Source organism: Oreochromis niloticus, linkage group LG9 (genome assembly GCF_001858045.2).
Source record: "Oreochromis niloticus isolate F11D_XX linkage group LG9, O_niloticus_UMD_NMBU, whole genome shotgun sequence".
In the NCBI taxonomy this organism is placed as follows: Eukaryota; Metazoa; Chordata; class Actinopteri; order Cichliformes; family Cichlidae; genus Oreochromis; species Oreochromis niloticus.
Window position 1 is genome coordinate 7,268,195 of NC_031974.2, and position 20,741 is coordinate 7,288,935.

Consider the following 20,741-nt stretch of genomic DNA (forward strand, 5'->3'; position numbering starts at 1 on the left):
CCAAGACCTGGTTGACTCAACGTGTTTAAATACTGTTTTAAGATTAGTGTAAAAATGTCTGGATAAAGTTGAAAAGTTTAAGATTGAACTACTCCCAGATCATGGCTGCTTCTGCAAAATCCCTTCTGCAGATGAGTTAGAGAAATCATACTTCAAAAATCAGTTTTTACCCGATCAGCCTTTTTTAGGGTATTATCGTCACCCCACCGGGCGAGGAGAAGGTGAGCGGGCGATGTGGACACCAAAGTTTGTGAACGCAATAACTCTTGAACGAAGCGATGAAGGACCTTCAAATTGATGTGTTGTGCACTAAAAGTGGTTATAAAATTCACATTTTCTAAATCTTTGGAAATAAATCCTTACAGAGTATACAGATTTGATTTTGTTTGATTTCTGGACAGATATCCAGTTAATTATTGTCATTTCAGTTAATTTTTGTAGTTCCCCAGTTCCGGGAGGTCAGAGTTCAGACTTGTGATGTCATCAGTGGGCACAGGAAAAAAAAGAAAAACAGTGTGTGAAATGTGAGAGCATTGTTTTGCTGATGATGTGCTATGCTGCCTGTAACCTCCAAACCTGAACTGAGGAGAATAAAGTTGCCAAAAGGAGAATGGAGTCATGGCTCTCTGAGGGTGCAACAGATGCACCAGGTGCACCTCGAACAAACCACGGAAAAGTTTGACTCTCAGAGCGCGACATCTCGAAAAAGAGGTAGCCAAGGATTTTGAAATTGATACCATCAGTGTATCTGCTAGGAAGCTGAGGGGGAGCACTGGCCACCAACCGTATTTTAGTATTTAATATTATCTGTTTTCGTGCATAAATACAGTGTAGTAATAAATATTAGTACATTATAGAGCAGGGGTTGGCAATTCCAGGCCCTGAGGGCCGGTGTCCTGCAGGTTTTAGATCTCACCTTGGGTCAACACACCTGAATCACATGATTAGTTCGTTACCAGGCCTCTGGAGAACATCAGGACATGTTGAGGAGCTAATTTAGCCATTTAAATCAGCTGTGTTGGTTCAAGGACACATGTAAAACCTGCAGGGACACCGGCCCTCGGGCCCTGGAATTGCCCACCCCTGTTATAGAGAGAGATATTATAGAGAGAAATATTAGTACATTATATCTCTTCAGAAGGAAAAAAACTCAAACCTGGAAGCAGCTGTCACATTTTTGGAACAACTGGTGGTTACACCTGCACGTAGCACTGTGTGAGATGCTCTCTTGTATTGCAACACAAACTCTAACAATGAAAATGTGGAGCATAATCTGAGAGCAGGCATTACTGTTACACTACACACTGCAGTTATAAAGAAATGCTATCAGTGTTTGCATTGATCGTTTTAAATATTTTTGATGTTTCTCTGAAATAAAATTTTGACTTGTTTTCAAGCCATTATTTCAATTTCTTTTCACTGAGGTATTTCAAATACATTTACAACATTTGGACATTATTTAAGAAAAATATTTTAGTTTTACTTTCAACATTTAACATTTAACTCTTTTAAATTAATAGTATCCTTCTGTTTTTTCCCTTTAATGTGGTCCCAACTGTCCTAAACAGTTGTTGGCTGGTCGGGTTCTGTTTGGTTTCTTTTTCTCAGAGTTGAACCGTCTTCAGTGAGTTCTTGCAATTCAGCATCTCTGTTAAACGACAGGAAGACAAAAAATATTTGATATAAAGGTCAGTCAAACAAACCAGCTCTTTGATTTTCTCACATATTCATATCACGTTTTATGCTTCCATATGATGGATGTTGATGAATTCTACTTCCAGCACATCTGCAGTTCATTTTAATTTTTGACCCAAATAAGCAGAAAATTTAATTTCACTTATTTCATTTTTACAAATATAACATATCAACTTTAGAACACGATCAGAGCAAACGGAAGTTAGCTCCTCTGTAATGTTTAGGATACTTACACATTATTAACAGACTTTGACCTTCTGTGGTTTTCTTGTTGACCTGAGAAACATTTTGCATTCATAAGACATCGTCCATAAAATAATAAACACAATGCACAATTCAGCAGTGCAGGCATGTCAGTAGTAATATACTTGTTTTGTGTGCGTGAATGTTAAGTACATGGGCATGTGGATGAGCACATGCTCAATCCTCCAGACCTGGCATCTTTGCTCATTCACGTGACCATATGTCCCTTTTTGTTTGATGTGAGGTTTCATTTGGGTTTAATTGTTGTATCTATTTGTTAGGTTGAAATTGTTAAATGTTGTCATTGTTTTACTTAAATTTGTAAGCCTTGGTCCTCCCCAGCCTGTTGAATGGTGAGGGGGGGGGGGGGAGCTATCGTGTTTGACTGCAGACATCCTAGGTAAGGTAAGGTAACTTTATTTATACCCACAGGTAAATTTGCTTTACAGAAAAATGATAGCATAGCATTTGCCTTCAAAAGTAAAAAGTATGTGAAGATTCTCTGTCCTTATTTAGTGAGGATGTTTTACTTCCTGCTCTTTATGTCCTCACCTGTGATTGTGCATAGTGAGACTGTTAAAAAAGGGTTGAGCCATATACAGGGTGAGGGGAGATGTGATCAGCAGGAAGTCACACGAAAACACTCACATCCACACACACTCTCACACTGCACATACATGCATACACACACACACACACACACACACACACACGCACACACACACACACACACACACACTCAGTGCCTTAGTTTTATGACGCACCACAGGGGGGTTTACAGTGGGTGTTTGTGAAACTGGGTCACAGAATAAAAGGCTGCAGGGGTGCTGGTTCTTTGGAGTGGTCTGACACCGAGGGCAGAGGTGCTACCGAGCGGGCTCCCATTGCTAGCAAATAAAAACCAGTTAAGCTGTTCGTCTTGCTTTCTTCATGCGGGATAAGTCTCTGAACTAGTGGGCCTGCTGAAGCGCAGACCCAACACTATTATTTTATTTTGTCAATTTATTTATTTTTTGTATTTCTTGTTAATTAAAATAAACAAACAAAAATAATTTTTTGTGGATCTAACAATCAGCATTATATCTCTCAGACCGGCTGAGAGATCTCTCTCCAGGGCTCCCTCGGTCTGTCACAAGGCCTCCTCCCGGTGGGACATGCCTTGAACAATGCCCTGGCGAAACTCCACATCCTATCTCTAAGGGCGAGGCCAGCCACCCTTTGGAGGAAGCTGATTTCTGCTGCTTGTATCCATGATCTCATTCTTCTGATCACTACTTAAAGCTTGTGACCATAGATGAGGTTAGAGATGCAGATTGACCTGTAAAATCAAGAGCTTCGCTTTTCCACTGAGCTCTCCCTACATCCACATCACAGCAGCCGCAGCACCGATCCATCAGTCCATCACCCGCTCCACTCACTCCTGAACAACACCCTGAGATACTTAAACTCCTCCACTTGTGCAGCAACTCATCCCTGACCAAGAGTAGGCACTGCATCCTTTTATGACTGAGGACAACATCCTCAGCTGAACTCAACAGCGCTCCACCTGCACTATAAACACTACAGGTGGAGAACATGCTTTCCCTTCCAGAATCACTAAGCGGTTTGCCAGAGTCACTTCAAGACAGTCTGAAAGTATTTTTCAGGTGTCAGGAGGCGCGGACATCCAACTATGTGAATATGATAACTCAACAACAAGGTGACAAAGGATTTTCAAATTGATAGCTTAGCTGCATTTATTGACAATCAGACACTTTGTAATTTGGCAGCCTTCATACACTTTATGCATGCTTTATTTCTCAATGGGACAGTATAAAGCAGCACCACTGTTTCAGTCTTTTGATAAAATGACATTCAAATCTTTTTCCCAATTTGAATTCAGTGAATGTTCATGATAATACTAAACCCTTCTGCATTTAGATTGCTCTAATTGCATTCATTTTCAGGCCAGGGAACAATTTGATAGCAGAAGTGTTAAAGGATGTCTCACAGCCAGTGGCGGTCCTAGCCTGTTTGGCGCCCTGGGCGAACACTCCTCTGGCGCCCCCCCCCCCCACACACACACACACACACACAAAACATGTTAAGGATTGTACATTAACATAAAACTGTTGTCCACACACACATATGAAGAGAGAGAGAGTATGCATTGTATGCAAACAGCTACCAAACAGCCATCATAATTCGTCATACAATGAGAACAGGACAAATCAACAACTGACAATGACTAATTAATATTAAAATCTGTAACATAATGTATTGTTTGGAGTTTAGTCTGTTACTGTTACTATTTTTACCATTTCTTCTTGGGGCAACTGTAACCCACATTATTTCCTTAGGGATTAATAAAGTATTCTGATTCTGATTGTTTCAGGATGACCTGCCATTATCCAATGACACATCTGCTTACCTGTATCTTTTGCTCGTTTCTCCTCCTCTTCTTTTCTATTTTTTCTAAACTGAGCACCTGATGGCTTTGAACTTTTCTTGTCCATCTTCCATTGGTTTTAATTTTGCACGCCAGTATGAACACCCATCCCCCAACCCGAGGATCACCACGACATAACCTAACAGACCTACACCTTAGATCACAGATTAACTTTGTCTAGGGTGCATTTCTGGGATTTCACACAACCCAGGATTCAAATCATGAATACATAATGGGCTTGGATTTACAACATTATGAATGAAATGTGCTCTATTTGGAAGCAGCAGGTCTCCGTCCCCTTTCGACGGGTTATGTGTGAGACTTTAAATCATCAAACTGTAAATTATAAATTTTAAATTGTTATTGATCCCTTTACTCCGAGTCCTAAAGTGTATATTTATTTTCTTACTCTTCTTATATTTATTGTTCGTTTATTTGCACTGCTGTAACTGGAGCCTCGTCGTCTCGTCTCTCTATATACTGGACTGTATGTAGCGGAGATGACAATAAAGTTTACTTTGACTTCAGCAGCGCGCAGGCGCACCGAGGGCTCTCGCGCTCAGTTTTCGTGTATAGAATTTCGAAAAAACATCGGTGCAAATTATAACTCTGTATCATAATGTCTGGTGTTTTCGTGTTTGTTGGTTTGTTTTTATTTTGTTTTATTTTGCGAGTTGGTTATTAGATGCTGCTCCAGCCAGCCAGAGAATCCCCCGCCGCCCCGCCCTCTCCTCCCTGTGCCGCAAGCAGCAGGCGCACCTCGCAAACGGAGGGCGCCCTTACTCCCAGCAAATGGGCGATAGAAAACCGATCGGTGCCTATGCCATTCCCAATATGCCCTGGCTGCCGTCGGGGCAGCATGAGTACGAGCATTTTTTTTTTTTTTTTTTTTTGCCGATGCCCGTGATGCCGCCCCCCATCACGATGCCGCCCCGGGCAACCGCCCGTGTCGCCCGTATCTAAAACCGCTACTGCTCACAGCTATTGTTACAACATTAAGGTTGAATATATTTTAACCTTCTAAAAGATGACTTGGCAATCATGTGCTCAGGAACTTCCACTTCAGCGCTCAGCAGAGGGGGAGGAGGACAACTGTTAGGAGCGTGACTAAAATGAAGCAAGCTTGCTTATCATGGTCAAGACAGAAACTTCCTGAGTTGACATTTGTGAAATTTCCTCTTGTGAGATATAACACATATGCCCTAAAGTGAATTTGAAAACGGAACTACGTAAATCAAACTGTGACAAAATAACTTTTTATTTACCACCATGCATTTCCAAATACCAATGTCCGTAATGTTGTGGCATTTTTTCATAAGAGAATGAGCTGTTTTAACAAATGAGACATAAGCAGTAAACTACAGCGCCACTACAGTAGCCTCTACTGTAGAAGTGTACGGACATAAGCAGCGGCACAGCACTCCGAACTACTGTGCACCTTTGTATGTTGTTTGTGTTTTTTCTGCCTTTTCGTTCCATCTTCCTGCAACGTACTGATCACTTTCAGTCATCAGGAACTGATAGAAGTTTGTATATATTCCACTTCATTGTATATATTTCTCCTGTTATTTCATTTATTCCTGTTGTCTATTTATATTTTATCCCTGCACAGTTGGCGTGGAGCACCCATAATTTCCACCGATAAGGACCAGTACAGTCGTGGCCAAAAGTTTTGAGAATGACACAAATATTAGTTTTCACAAAGTTTGCTGCTAAACTGCTTTTAGATCTTTGTTGTCAGTTGTTTCTGTGATGAACTGAAATATAATTACAAGCACTTCGTACGTGTCAAAGGCTTTTATCGACAATTACATGACATTTATGCAAAGAGTCAGTATTTGCAGTGTTGGCCCTACTTTTTCAGGACCTCTGCAATTCAACAGAGCATGCTCTCAATCACCTTCTGGGTCAAATCCTGACTGATAGCAACCCAATCTGTCATAATCACTTCTTAGAGTTTGTCAGAATTAGTGGGGTTTTGTTTGTCCACCCGCCTCTTGAGGATTGACCACAAGTTCTCAATGGGATTAAGATCTGAGGAGTTTCCAGGCCACGGACCCAAAATTTCAACATTTTGGTCTCCGAGCCACTTAGTCATCACTTTTGCCTTATGGCACGGTGCTCCATCGTGCTGGAAAATGCATTGTTCTTCACCAAACTGTTGTTGGATTGTTGGAAGAAGTTGCTGTTGGAGGCTGTTCTGGTACCATTCTTTATTCATGGCTGTGTTTTTGGGCAAAATTGTGAGTGAGCCCACTCCCTTGGATGAGAAGCAACCCCACACATGAATGGTCTCAGGATGCTTTACTGTTGGCATGACACAGGACTGATGGTAGCGCTCACCTTTTCTTCTCCGGACAAGCCTTTTTCCAGATGCCCCAAACAATCAGAAAGAGGTGTCATCTGAGAATATGACTTTGCCCCAGTCCTCAGCAGTCCATTCACCAAACTTTCTGCAGAAGATCAATCTGTCCCTGATGGGTTTTTTGGAGAGAAGGGGCTTCTTTGCTGCCTTCTTGACACCAGGCCATCTTCCAAAAGTCTTCACCTCACTGTGCGTGCAGATGTGCTCACACCTGCCTGTTGCCATTCCTGAGCACGCTCTGCACTGGTGACACTCCGATCACACAGCTGAATCCTCTTTAGGAGACAATCCTGGTGCTCGCTGGACTTTCTTGGATGTGCTGAAGCCTTCTTATCAAGAATTGAATGTCTTTCCTTGAAGTTCTTTTTTTTTTTTTTTTTTTTTTTTCTGCCTGTCCCGTTTGGCTCTTTTGCCATCAGAATTATTGTCTAAAGGCAAAGACAGATGCCCAACGGACTTTCCTTTCCTTGAAGTTCTTGATGATCCTATAAATTGTTGATTTAGGTGCAATCTTAGTAGCCACAATATTCTTGCCTGTAAAACCATTTTTATGCAACGCAATGATGGCTGCACGCGTTGCTTTGCAGGTTAACAATGGAAGAACAATGATTTCAAGCATCACCCTCCATTTAACATGTCAGGTCTGCCATTCTAACACAATCAGCCTGACATGATGATCTCCAGCCTTGTGCTGAGTTAAGAAGACGATTACTGAAATGGTCTCAGCAGGTCCTTTAATGACAGCAATGAAATGCAGTGGTAAGGTTTTTTTGGGATTAAGTTAACTTTCATGGCAAAGAAGGACGATGCAATTCATCTGATCACTCTTCATAACATTCTGGAGTGTATGCAAAATGCTATTATAAAAACTTAAGCAGCAACTTTTCAAATTTCCAATATTTATGTAATTCTCAAAACTTTTGGCCACGACTGTAGAATTAAATATAGGGCTATTCTATTCTATGTCCAGGCATTAACTTCAGGTTTCTGTGCTGGCTGGACCCACTGGTTCCATGTGGAGGCTTTATTTTTGTTTTTATAATAGAATAGAATAGAATTCAACTTTATTGTCATTGCACATGTCACAGGTACAAGGCAACGAAATGCAGTATAATAGACTCATACTCACAAATACCAAAAAATAAACTTAATTAAATCATCACATTAAACAAAGAGGGCCATGTGGTCACATGAACAAGAGAAAGTGCTAGGTCAAAGGGGAACAAGCAACTGCACATGCACGCCACAAACAAGTACAGTATATTAATACTAATGTCCTTTTACCTCTTTTCTTTTTACAGAGCAATACCAAACCAGCTACTGCTGCTCCAACCAGAACCACTGCAAACACCCATCCTATGGCACTTTCAGTATTGGTAGATTTCCCTTAAAGGTGAGACACTAATTATTTTTTTCTGGATTTCCTAATATGTTTTTGATTTATTTGTTTTTGCAAGTTACACATGTAATAACAGGTGATAACAGCTTTTTCTCATATAAGTTACAAATTCCTAATTAATCTTACCTTGATTTAGCTTCACAAAGATATTAGTCGTTATTGTCTCCGAAGCATCACTGAGATCACACGTGTATGTTCCCTCCTGATCAGCAGATAAGTCCTGCAGTGTGAGGCTGCCTGACTCTGACACACCTCTCACATGCTGCTTCCACCTCCCTGACACTGTGTAGTTAGCATCAGACCCAGTCTTTGTTAGGATGATCTGACTGTGGTTGAATCTCCAAAGGAGTTTTCTCAGAGAAATGTTTGAGGACGAGCAGGGGAGCGTTGTTCCAGTGTAGCTACTGATAACTGAAGCTGAAATAACACAGAAGCAAATACACGTTTTTAAGGAGTAAAACCCACTGAAATAAAGTATCTTACGACATCCAAACTCCAAACATTAATGGAATTCTAGCATGTTGTTTAAGTTTATGTAGATATATATATATATATATATATATATATATATATATATATATATATATATATATATATATGTATGTATATATATATATATATATATATATATGTGTAGTCCTGAAAGGTCAGAAATTCTGTGAATGACTTTGCTTTGAACCACAGATGAATACTGAGCCTGGTGTAGATGTTTGAACCCTAATCCTACCTAAGCCTGGATTTTGGAGAAAAACATGTTTGGATAAACATGTAAATAGTTTTTCATGTGTGTCATGGTCCTGGATGTGTGACACAGTGTTTATATGTTTTCGGGTTTCATTAATATTCTTTGATTTAGTGCTTTTCATGGTTCAGTTTCCTTGCTCTTCTTTGTTTAGTCATTTGTATTTCTAGTACTGTGTTCTCAGTGTGTTTCTTGTTTTATTTTGACAGTATCTCATCCTGGGTTCAGTGTATTCAGTTTTGCTTCCTCCTTGTCTCCTTGTTATTGATTACTTCCAGCTGTGTTCCCACCTGTTTCCCACCCACTCATTATCCTCTGTGTATTTACGTCCTCGGTCTTCCTCTGCTTCTTGTTGTGTTGTCCGTGCTGATGTCCCCCTCCCCCCCACCCCCCCACACACGCCGGCTCGGTTTCCTCCCTGCTCCTAGTTCCCAGATTTCTAGTTTCCTAATGTATTGTTTTTCATTTCCCAGTTTGAAGTGTTAGGTTTTGTTTTCTTGTTTTTCATGTTCTAATTTTGCTTCAGCAAATAAAAGCTGCCTCCTTTAGTTATCTCTTTGTGTTCAGGTCCTGCCTTTGGGTCCAAACTCTGCATGCCACACAACAAACCCAACAATGTGTGTCTGACAGAATGATTATATTATTTAATAAATTTAATAAGCACCACAAATACACATTCTAATTTCTTCTAGAGTTGGTGCCAGGGTCATCATCACCCACAACCTGAAAGGGTTAATGTATTTAAATTTATAGTTAAGGACTCAAACCGCTGTAATTTTCTAATAAAACCACCATTTCTCACTTCACTGCTTCTTCACATTACAATGTGCTGAATGTCAGCATCGCTCCATTCTGGAGTATTATATTCTCATGCAGTAGTTGCCAAACAGTGCATTTGGTCACTAACAGGGCTCAAGAGCAAAGTATGTGAAAGCAGAAGTGGTGGCACTTGTGTAAAAAGAAGCATTACTCAGAACTGTCACATGACACGATGTTTTGAAGCAGTTATTTATATATGTATGTGTTGAAATTTTTACCCGCTGTTGTGCCTTGAGCACAAAATTGTTCAAAACTGCTACCAATTCATTGTTCCTCTGGATCAGGGAGCATGAAAAATTAATGTTCTTATTTATAAGCAAGTAACTTAAAATGAAACTAATCATTCTGACCTCTCAAAAGAAAATTCTGTTTTGTTGCTTCTCTTAGGAAGCAGTGCTTCTCCATTTTTTAAGTTTCCTTCTTACATGAAATACTCACATGCTCGACTCAAAGTGGCTCGCTTCCTGTTTCTGTGTGTGCTGATAGTGCAGCTGTAGTCCAGATCTTTAACTCTCTCTGACACCATCAGAGAACTGTTGATGTTGTAAAGAAGCTGTTGAGTCTCCTGGGCTGTGGTTTTATACTGGAGGGACATGTTGGATGGAGGGCTGGTGGTCCAGGTGAGATTAGGTTTAGGGTAGATTCCCTCTGAGCTGCAGGTCATCTGGTTTCCTATTTGCTGAATGTTGACTTTTTGGACTGGAGCTGTAAAAAAATATTTATAATAATACATCAGACATACAAGGATCCAGTTTCCAACATTTAAGCATACATTTACATTAAAACCTAGGTTTTAAATAAAATGTTAACATTATTATCAGCAAACCTGTGTGTTTGTGTTGCATTCACAGTTAGCTAATCAGGTTAGCTAATAGCACAAAACTCCATCCTCTCAAACTTTAAGACTATGAAATTTGTGGCTGTTTATTCTTTCCTTCTGACGTGTCTGTATTCTCTGCATATTCGGTGTTTTTTATACCGTTAACATTTAGGTTGATAAATGAGTCTCTATTTCCTTGAAGGGTGCTGATGTGGCACTTGTATCTGCCCCCATCCTGAACCTTGACCCCTGCCAGCTGGAGTGAGACGTTTCCTTTGGAGATCTGGTCCTTGAACAGAGAGGTCCTGTCTCTGAATCTCTGGTCCTGATGTCCATGCTGGTCTTGGTTGTCATAGAATGAGTGGACATGAATGTCTCCTGATGTCTTTAACCAGTGAATGATAATTTGAGTGACATCCTGGGAACTGCATGGCAGCATGCATTTCTCCATCAAAACACAGGAAACCTCAGTATCTGAAACATCAGGTAAATATTACATTAGTGAGACGTAATCAGACCTACATATAAAAAGAAGAAATAATATTACTGCTTTCATATTTGAGTTATATCTGTTCAGTTATTAAGCAAAAACTGTTGTGAATGTCATGGTCCTGGGTCGAGCGACCCAGTGTTTGAGTTTATGTATCTTTTGTATTCTTTTGTGCCTTAGCTTAGTTCACCTTGTTTATTTCTAGATTGCAATTTAGTCTTGTTCCCTTATGTCATCTCCCCCTGCACTCAGTCTTCCTGGTTTCTGCATCTACGTTTCTTGTCTATGCAGTTATGTTAAGTTCATGTCATGTTTTATCTCAATGTCTAATCTCCATGTTTCCTGTTTTACTTTGAAAGTCTATATTCAATGCCAGTGTATTTAGTTTCACTTCTCCTGTCCTGTCGTTAGGTTCATGTGTGTCAGCTGTGCTCCCATGTGTGGCCACTTCCCCTGATCATCCCTCATGTGTATTTAGTCTGTGTTTCATGCAGTCTGTGTCGCGTCGTCTGTGTTCCCACCCTCCATGTTGTCTCAGCCAGCCTTTGTATTCATAGTTATGGTTTCCTGTGTCTTCCTAGTTTATCCTAGTATCACTTTCCCAGTTTAGTTATAGTTTAGTTTTGTCACTGCGCTTCTGCCTTGTTTTCACTCCTTGTCACCAGCCACAATAAAGGCTCGCATTTCGTTCGAACTCAGTTTCTTGTCCTCGCCTGTGTCCGCACCTGAGTCCTCCACACACTCGGTCTGCCCCGGCAGTCCGTGACAGTGAATCCCTTTTGCCTGCTTTGGTGCAAATTAAAGTGACAACAGGTGCTGTGGCGAGGTAACAACAAGACAACCCTTGGAAAGGCAGGATAGATTTTTTTTTTACTTTTGATTTCAGTGAAATACACAGTCGTAAGAAAAAATTTAATTGTTGACTTAATAAAAGTACAGGGAATAATAACAATAAAGGATCCAGTTCAAAACAACCTTTTTTAAAGCCTCTTTATTAGTTTTAGTGGCCACACATCTAAGGTTTCATGTCACATCTCCTGAATGTGTTGATTCCCAGACTGCCAAAACAATCAGTCAATTTCAAAATTACACTGATAACCCCACCACCACCACCACACCCCACCCCACCCCAAAGAAAATTAATGAAAAACAAAACTCAAAAAAGGAAAATTAATGTTATAGCATTATACGTTATGATGTATGTTAACATGTTATCGTTAAATTGTATTTACAGTATATTCAGTGGATTAGTATAATGTCTGTCTCATATTCTCAGCAGTAATCCACTCAAGTTTAAAATAAATAAATACATTTCAAAGGGTTTCTATAAATCTATAAAGGTATAATCTATAAATCTATTATTTTTCTCTAGTAATTAAATAGATTCAACATCTTTCTTCAGCAGAATTGCAGACTGCACAGATGGTCCCTTCCCAAAGGAGAGAATACAATAACTTACTAGGATATATACTAGACTTAATATTTACTGAATACAATAATGGATTTCTATACATTTTACATCAGATAATGTTAATTATAAACTAGACATTTTTAAATGAGAATAAGAAAGAAAAGTATTTCTTTGTGCCCCCCTCTCCCTGTTAATGCCCTACCTGGCCCCCTGGCAACACTTTGCTAGACCCGCCCCTGCACAGTTACCAGCTGTCAGCTACATAGAAAAGGATGCTGGTGTTATTTGTCTCTCAGAAACAGTTCATAACTTCCCTTCAACTCATTCATGTCACCTAAAAGGTAAACCTGTTTCTCCATCACCTGTTCAGCTCTGATGATTCAGTAAGGACATCTCCTGGTTTCATCTTCATGTTTCCCTCTCACCAGATATACAAACCATCATGACTAGCAGCTTTTACAGCTGTGGCTCCAGCAAACATCAGCTGATACTAGAAATTAATATTAAATAAATGCTAACAACAGCTGATCAAGCTTAAACGTGCTGCTGTTGTTTAACGCGACATCTGCTGGTTTCCTCTTTCTGGGCAACTTTCTAGCAGAAGTAGTACGGGACGAATCGTGTTCTTTTTCACCTCAACTTTAAAGTTGGCTGTAGTTGTTCCAGCCCAGAGTCGATCATGACCAACTGGCCAATCTGACACCATTCATTTATACCGTAAAAAAAAGAAAAGAAATAAAACCCCATCGGCCCATAAAAATGAAAAATTAACGAGAGCGGCCCACCGGGCATATGCCTGGTATGCAATGGCCAGTCCAGCCCTGGGCTTGTGGTCATGCATTAAATTAATAAAAGACTATCTTTCTGCACACCGTTTTACTGTTTAAATGAAAGTTGTTCCTAAATGTTCTTATTCTCTTACCTCCTCTGGGAGTCATCAACATCCACACAGAGATTATAATCCACCAAAACACAGTAGAGGAGACCCTGCTCATGTTACTGTTACATTTCACACAATGAAAGAGGAAGAAGAAAAACAAAGAGGCTAGCACTTCCAGCATCACGTGACACCAGCTTTGTGGATTAAAAACAATAACAATATAAATAATACATGAAATCAAATAATGAAATTTAAAAAGCCATAGTAGCAAAATTATTCCAGGAGAAGATTTATCTTGGAATAACCACCATCCAAATTATCTCAAAATTCTAGAGGCAAAGAAAAGGACATGCAGGACAGAGAGAAGCAATAAGTACAGGCAGACATTTGTCGCTACTAAAGACCAAGTGTTTCTCTAACTAAAAGTCTTGTGTTTAAATATAGGCTTCATCCTCATGCTATTTAGAGCTATGAAAACTTTAATGCTATTATTACAACATCTACACAATTTTTTTACTAAGTAATTTTTAACTTAGTTTATTGTGTGAAGGGGGGTTGGGGGGAGGTGGGGGGCAGCAGGAGTCTATTTCCATAACTATACACAAGCTGTACAGAAAAAAACCCCACTTACATGTGTTAGTAACACAGTACCATTTGTCTTAATTGGAATTGTTACTTGACAAATGGCATTAGCTGGAAGCTGGTTGGTTGGTGTCAGATGTTGATTTTAAAATGTGTGTCAAAAACATGTTTATCATTGAAAACAATCTGCAGACCAAACTAAGCTATAACATCAATCAGAAATGACTTGATTTTGTTTTCCTGTTCTACTGTCACTGAATTTTTCATACCTTTGATCTCCTGGAGCTTCAGTCTGACACTTCATCTGTTAGATGAGACAGCAGTTAATTAGGCTTTTGTAAAAAACAAAACAAAATCAAACCCCAAAACAAAATGTTGTAATTTTATGGCAACAATAGTTTGATCTAACATATTAGTTCATATGCTGTCATTCATACATTGCAGTAATTCATTAAAATGCCTTTTCTGTACTCTGGGTTTGGTCTATAGACTGCCTGAGTCTATCAGTGCAAACATTAAAAATTAAAAATAAAAAGTTCAGCCAGAATTCAATTTTACCTTTTTTATTTGCACTTGCTGTACAGGATCAGGCATAATAATGCTGTAGAGCAAAGAATCGCTGCTGCGATGACTCCTAGATGGGTTGAATTCTGAGTCCCATCATTCTTCTTTGTTGCTTTTTGATATTTAAAAAAACTCTTCAGTTTTATGCAGCTTTACATTAAATTGACTAAATTAACTTGCAGACAGTTTTTGAAAATCAAACTTATGGTACCTCACCTTGATCTGTCGTCATCATCATGATTTCATTCTCAGACACTTTCGTCTCCTCAGCATCACTGAGTTCACATGTGTATATCCCCTCATGATCTGCAGTAAGGTCCTGTAATGTGATGCTTCCTGACTCTGAGACCTGCTTCACGTGCTGCTCCCACCCTGCATAGACTGTGTAGGAGATGTCAGCCCCACTCCTGGTCACAATGGACTGACTGTGGTTGAATCTCCAAATAAGGTATGAGAAGGGAGCATCAGAGGGAGGGCAGGGGATGGTTGTTTCAGTGTTTGACCGAAAGACAGAAGCTGAAATAATGAAACAGAAACATTGATTAGGGAATAAGTAAAAACTTTGGATAACTTTGTCATCTGGATCATAAGTATAATGTGCAACATTCCCCCATTTCCTGGATTTATAGTGCTTTAGAAAAAATACAAGACAGCAAAGTACCAGCTGTTGCTCCTCCTGCTCTGAGCAAACATGAGGCAAATTTGTGTGCTATCACTACTTGTAGTATGCTTTAGTTTTTTTGTTTTTGTTTTTGGTCCCTGTACAACTGTAGTTTTGTTTGTCAGACTTATTTATTGGTGGGCACTGGTCTCCACCAGGGCTGTCCCTTGTCAAATATAGTAATTCATAATTTTGTGGAATCTCAAAGTGAAGTAAATGTGTGGACTCAGGATCTTATCTCTGTTTTTTGCTTTTGAGCATTGCTTGGTGTCCTAAGGTAGTGACCTCACATTGGGCTGAGTTGAGTGTGAAGTTTAGTTTCTAACCCAAGTAGAGGAGTTTAACTAAGTGTGGGAAGTGTCAAGTGGAAGACTGACAGATTGGATCTATTCCATGATTCCCTAATCAACTCAAAGAGGCTTGCATCAGTCTTGGTTGTTTTCCTTTACAGTTGAGTACCACATCAGTGTGGTTGGGGTCATTGTAACAAGATGGCCTGAAGGTCCTGTGCTGTTATTTGTTTGTGACTCACAGACAACAACATTGGACGCATTAAAGCCCCGGTATACCTGCTACTTAGTCTTTGGCTTTTGTCAGACTCAGGCTGATGATAGAGAGCCAGAGAAAGCAGCGTGCAGCAGTGTTGGTTTTTGGACAGCTTGTTGTGGGGTATCAAAAACAGCAAGATTGATTCTTGTGAAGGAGTAGGTCTCGTGACTCATTGAGTGAGATCATTGCCTGGCCTGTCGGTGGCATGCAGTGTTGACGTCACATTTTCTCATTAACTCAAGTTGTTTCGTACCTCAGCTGAGTAGGTATTAAAAACGCAGCAGGTACTGCCACCTAATGGAGAAACCCTAAAAAATGGGTCATGTTGAGTCAATCTAAGAAGCTACTGTAGTGGTGTGTTGTGGTGAAGAGAAAGCTGAGTGTGAAAGGAAAACTGTTGATTTACAGGCTGATCTGTGAGTAACGACTGACAGACTAAAATTACACATAAATGAGTTTCCTCAGCACATCTGGGCCCAGTCTTAGAGATGGGGTGTTGAGCTTACTAATGTGGAAGGGGCTCAGTTTAGAGCTACTACTCCTTTTCGCTGAATGAAATCAAATAAGGTGATACAGGCACCTGAATAGGATGCCTGCAGGACCCCTTCAAAGTCAAGTTTTTAAGCCATGTAATGTATTTTAGGGCTGGGGGTACAAAACCAGTACACATCAGAGAAACTCTGTATATTAAGTATGTTTGTGTGAACAACACTGGGATTCAAATGTGAAAGGTGAAAAGTTATCTTCTCGGGATTATTAAAAAAATGTCCCTTTACATATGAATTTGTAGAAAAGTGAAAGAAAACTACCTATTCACACACCTGAAAGCTCACACAACCTATTGATTAACATCCTCAGCTCTCCTGCTAAGAAGTGGATGTACCAACCAGTGCACAAGCATAATGTCTCATTTAGTAGGAACAATCACTGGGTTCATACAAAAGGGCCCATCATGCAACACACTAGGAAGCATAACTTCAAGAAAAAAAAACATTACTCATAGATGTACATGAACAGGATAAGCACATTTTAAATCCAATGTAATATTAAAACCACATATGCTTTTACAACAGGATCTCCAATCTTTTACAATCAAGAGATTGGAGGACCAATCAACCAAATTTAGGTATGAAAGAAAACTAATGTCTAGTTTGCCCAGAATAAAACAAACACAACACCATCACTGGTGCTTTTGGGATCATCTTTGCAAAGGTTTGAGAAGCTGGATTGGGTGGTTTTCCTAACATAAAGACCTAGATCCATAGAGTTCAAATTATAAAATTTACGTGACCATATTGTCAATCTCAACCTTTGGTAAAATGACTCTAAATTGAACTTTTATAACTGGTTAAACTGATGAACTGATTATTATTTCTAATATCATTTTAATACTTTTTTAAGGTTAATTTAACATCATCATAGTTTATTGGATAATATGTCTTTAATAAAAAACAAACACTTTTTTTTACATTCTTATCTGGTTTAAATAAAGTTGCTCTCTTTCTGTTTCTGGGAGTGCTGATGGTGCAGCTGTGGTCCTGATCGGTCTCACTGTCTGAAACAATCAAAGAACTGCTGATGTTGTAAACAAGCTGTTCAGTCTGCCGGACTATGGTGGTGGTGTTAGAAGTTATGTTGGATGAAGGACTGGTGGACCAGGTGAGTTCAGGCTCAGGGTAGATCCTCTCTGACCTGCAGGTGATGATGTTTCCTACCTGCTGAATGTTGACTTTTTTTGACAGGAGCTGCAAAAGAAAGAAAAGGAGCAGGTGTTATGTTCACATATTTTAGGTCAGCTTCATCAATTTTTGGTGTGACACGTGTTTATACAGAAATATGATCAAGTGTTACAACAACAAAGATTTAGATTTAATATTTTTTTTAAACCTATTAAAGTTCTGTGTAGTATTTTGAATCAACCTTTCATTGAGTAAGTATTAAGTATTACTGTGACACATTTGCAGTAAATAAAAACAGAAAAAAGGATACTAACAGGGGAGACAAATTTATTGAATGAATAAATTATATGTCTCTTACCACGTATCTTAAGGTTAATGAATGACGATTGACTTTCTCCGTCAGTGCTGATGTAGCACTTGTATTTGCCTTCATCCTGAACCTCCACCTTTGTCAGCTGCAGTGAGGCGTTTCCTGTGGAGATCTGGTCACTGAACAGTGATGTCCTGCCTCTGAAGCGCTGGTTCTGATCTTTCAGCTGTTCTTGGTTGTGGTAGAATGAGTGGACAGTAATGTCTCCTGCTGATACCTGATGCCAGTGGATGACTACAGCAGTGCCACCATAGCTGCACGGCAACATGCAGTTCTCCATGAAACTGCAGGACACTTCAGTATCTGCAATAACACGTAAAGACACACGATCAAATCGTGTGTCTTTACGTATCTGAGTGTGTTTCTTATTAGGTTTTCCTTTATTATGGAGTTGGAAGTTTGGATTGTTTTTAATTTGATTTATTAATTTTGATGCTTTTATGTTTCATTATTCTAGTGAGCCTGATCATTATTAATAGAGTTTTGGGTTCCATTTTTATATGTTTAACTTTTTAATTCCAATTTTGCATCATTGTGTTTTATATTATAATATAATTATCTAGAGTATACACCAAAATGTGTATACTGTAAATAAAAGGTTTTCACTGTTGAAGGAAAAATGCATTCAAAATATCATTCATCAAAGAAGTCAGCGTGGATGAATTTTTGCAGTTTTTACAAAAGAACTCTAACAGACTTCATTCAGGCTTGAACACCTGAAAACCTGAAGTACAAGGTTATGAAAATAAAGGACACTGAAAGCAGAATTGAACTAATTTACAGCTGATAAATGAGAAACTAAAAATATACACAATAACGATTAATGATGATCACACACCTCAAACATTTGCCACATATGCATGTTTTGAAGCTTTCAACATTATGAGAAATAAAACCATGTGTAATGTGAGTTATATATAATGTTTAATTCAATATAATTTATCCCACCGAATAAAGCAGTTATTTTGACACTTAACCTGACATGGTAATTTTTTAAACTTTGTAAATAAAGTTAAAGTAATATCTATTATATATCTAGAAAAAAACCAAAAACCAAAATAACCCCCCCAAAAAAAAAAAACAAAAAAAACAATCGCCCTGTGGGTAGCCTTTATCCTCCAAGCTCAAGTCCTCCACCAGAGGCCTGGGAGCTTCAAGGTCCTGCAGAGTATGTCTACTTTTCCTAGGATTTCTGTACAGAAATCTTGGATGTTGTTCCTGGGATCTGCTGAAACCAGTTATCTGTCTTGGGGAGGATCACTGCCCAGAATCTAAGCTCTTAGCAGCATTAGCAGGGACAAGCTCTGAGCACAAGATCAAAATAAAAATATCAGGAAGAAAGAAAATTCTGACCATTTTGGTCATTTTCTGGCTTTATGTTATTCATATTATTCTATGATTATTTATCTCATAGTAAACTTTTGTGCTGCCCCTCAATTCATTGTCAAAGAAAGATAAAAAATAAGATTTTTAGAGAGAGTTTGGCTAAGATGCAGACACCATGTCCACATACCAGAGGATGCTACAGAAAGAGTTTGGTGAAACACGAAATAGCACAAAGTTACTTATTTGTAGTGCTGTTAAGAGCAAATCCAAAATAAATCTGGTAAAATAGAATTTATAATTTAATGGTGTTATTATTAAATTAGTGTAAATTTGGAACAATTGCTAAATACGATCAATAACAAAGATACCTGATACATAGACTAGTCATATATGCATGTTTTAAAGGCTTCCACATTGAGACATAAAAACATATTTAAATAAAGTCATGCAAAGAAACATGAAAATAAAAAAAGAAATCTCTGAAATAAGAAAACACAACACAGTAGCAAACTGAAGTATGTTGTCAGAAATGTCAAACCTCAAACATTGACAGCTTTATTTCACAATAACTATGTCACCCACAATTAAGATATTAAGATATTAGGATATTCTCTCCGCATTGCGAACCATCCCAACCAATACTAGGGTGATCTCTGAACTGTGGCCGCCGCCATTGCACCTTCATACGCAGAGACACAGACAAAGAACATTCCACAAACTCTTACATGTTGGCCCTCTCACAGGGACCTTCTCCCTCACAGAGAGAATTATGACGTTGTTTTCTGCTTGGCTGTCACGTAAGGATTTACATCCCTGATAAGCAGGAGTCTCACTATCTGTTTAACGTCTCCCATTACAATGGCCTCACTGTGTGTGTAGAGCACAAGGCCCACTTGAAGTTCACATGCATACAACTAAGTGAGAAAGTACCATCACTATCACTAATGTGATATGATTAAAATATGTGATTAATACATGAGAAAAGAAATCTGCTTCCACATCGGTTTAATTAAATCCTCACTGTTGGTATAGAAGACAAACTCACTATTATACACTCAAACATTGTTTAAGCCATATTCCTACTTCACTGCATAATGACTGCATTACATTTTCTACTCACCTCCTCTTATAAAAGTCCACTGAAAAGTCAGGACCACCAAAAACACGATACACTTGATCCCGGCCATTCTCCTGCTGTGTTTCACCTGAGCATTTAAAAGGTGAGTAAATACTATGTGACGTCACATGACATCTGACCCAGCTGGTTTGTGACTTATGCTAGGTTAGTGTACTTAATGTGATAAAATCACACCCTTCATCTGAATGTCTGAAATACTTTTTTGTGACACACTGAGGAACAAGTTAATCATAAACTGCTCACAGTATTCATGTAATTAACCTCTTAACACAGAGTTCAACTGTGCAACCAGAAAGTGTTTGAATGAATTAGAATAAAAAAAACCTAAAGAATATTTCACTGACACTGTCTGAGGTGTGTGGCAGGACTGCTTGATGCAGAAAAGTGAGATTTCGGAAGAAACTCCTGTTGTGATTTACAGAGAGTCTAAATATTTTCTCTGACTGTACAACTGTAGATTTAACGTTAGCTTTGGTCTGGCGTTGGACTTAGCCTGGGTTCTCTTGCCCAGGTGCTGAAGAGGTAACTCATAGAAATGCCTTTTTCAGTTTAAGCATGTTACTGACTGACTGTCTAACCT

At 39.0% G+C, this 20,741-nt stretch overlaps 1 pseudogene; it reads right to left on the minus strand.

Annotated features, from left to right (window-relative positions):
* Window positions 1-1,078: 1,078 nt before the first annotated feature.
* Window positions 1,079-20,221, minus strand: LOC100710984 (uncharacterized; annotated as a pseudogene).
* Between the last annotated feature and the right edge of the window lie 520 nt (window positions 20,222-20,741).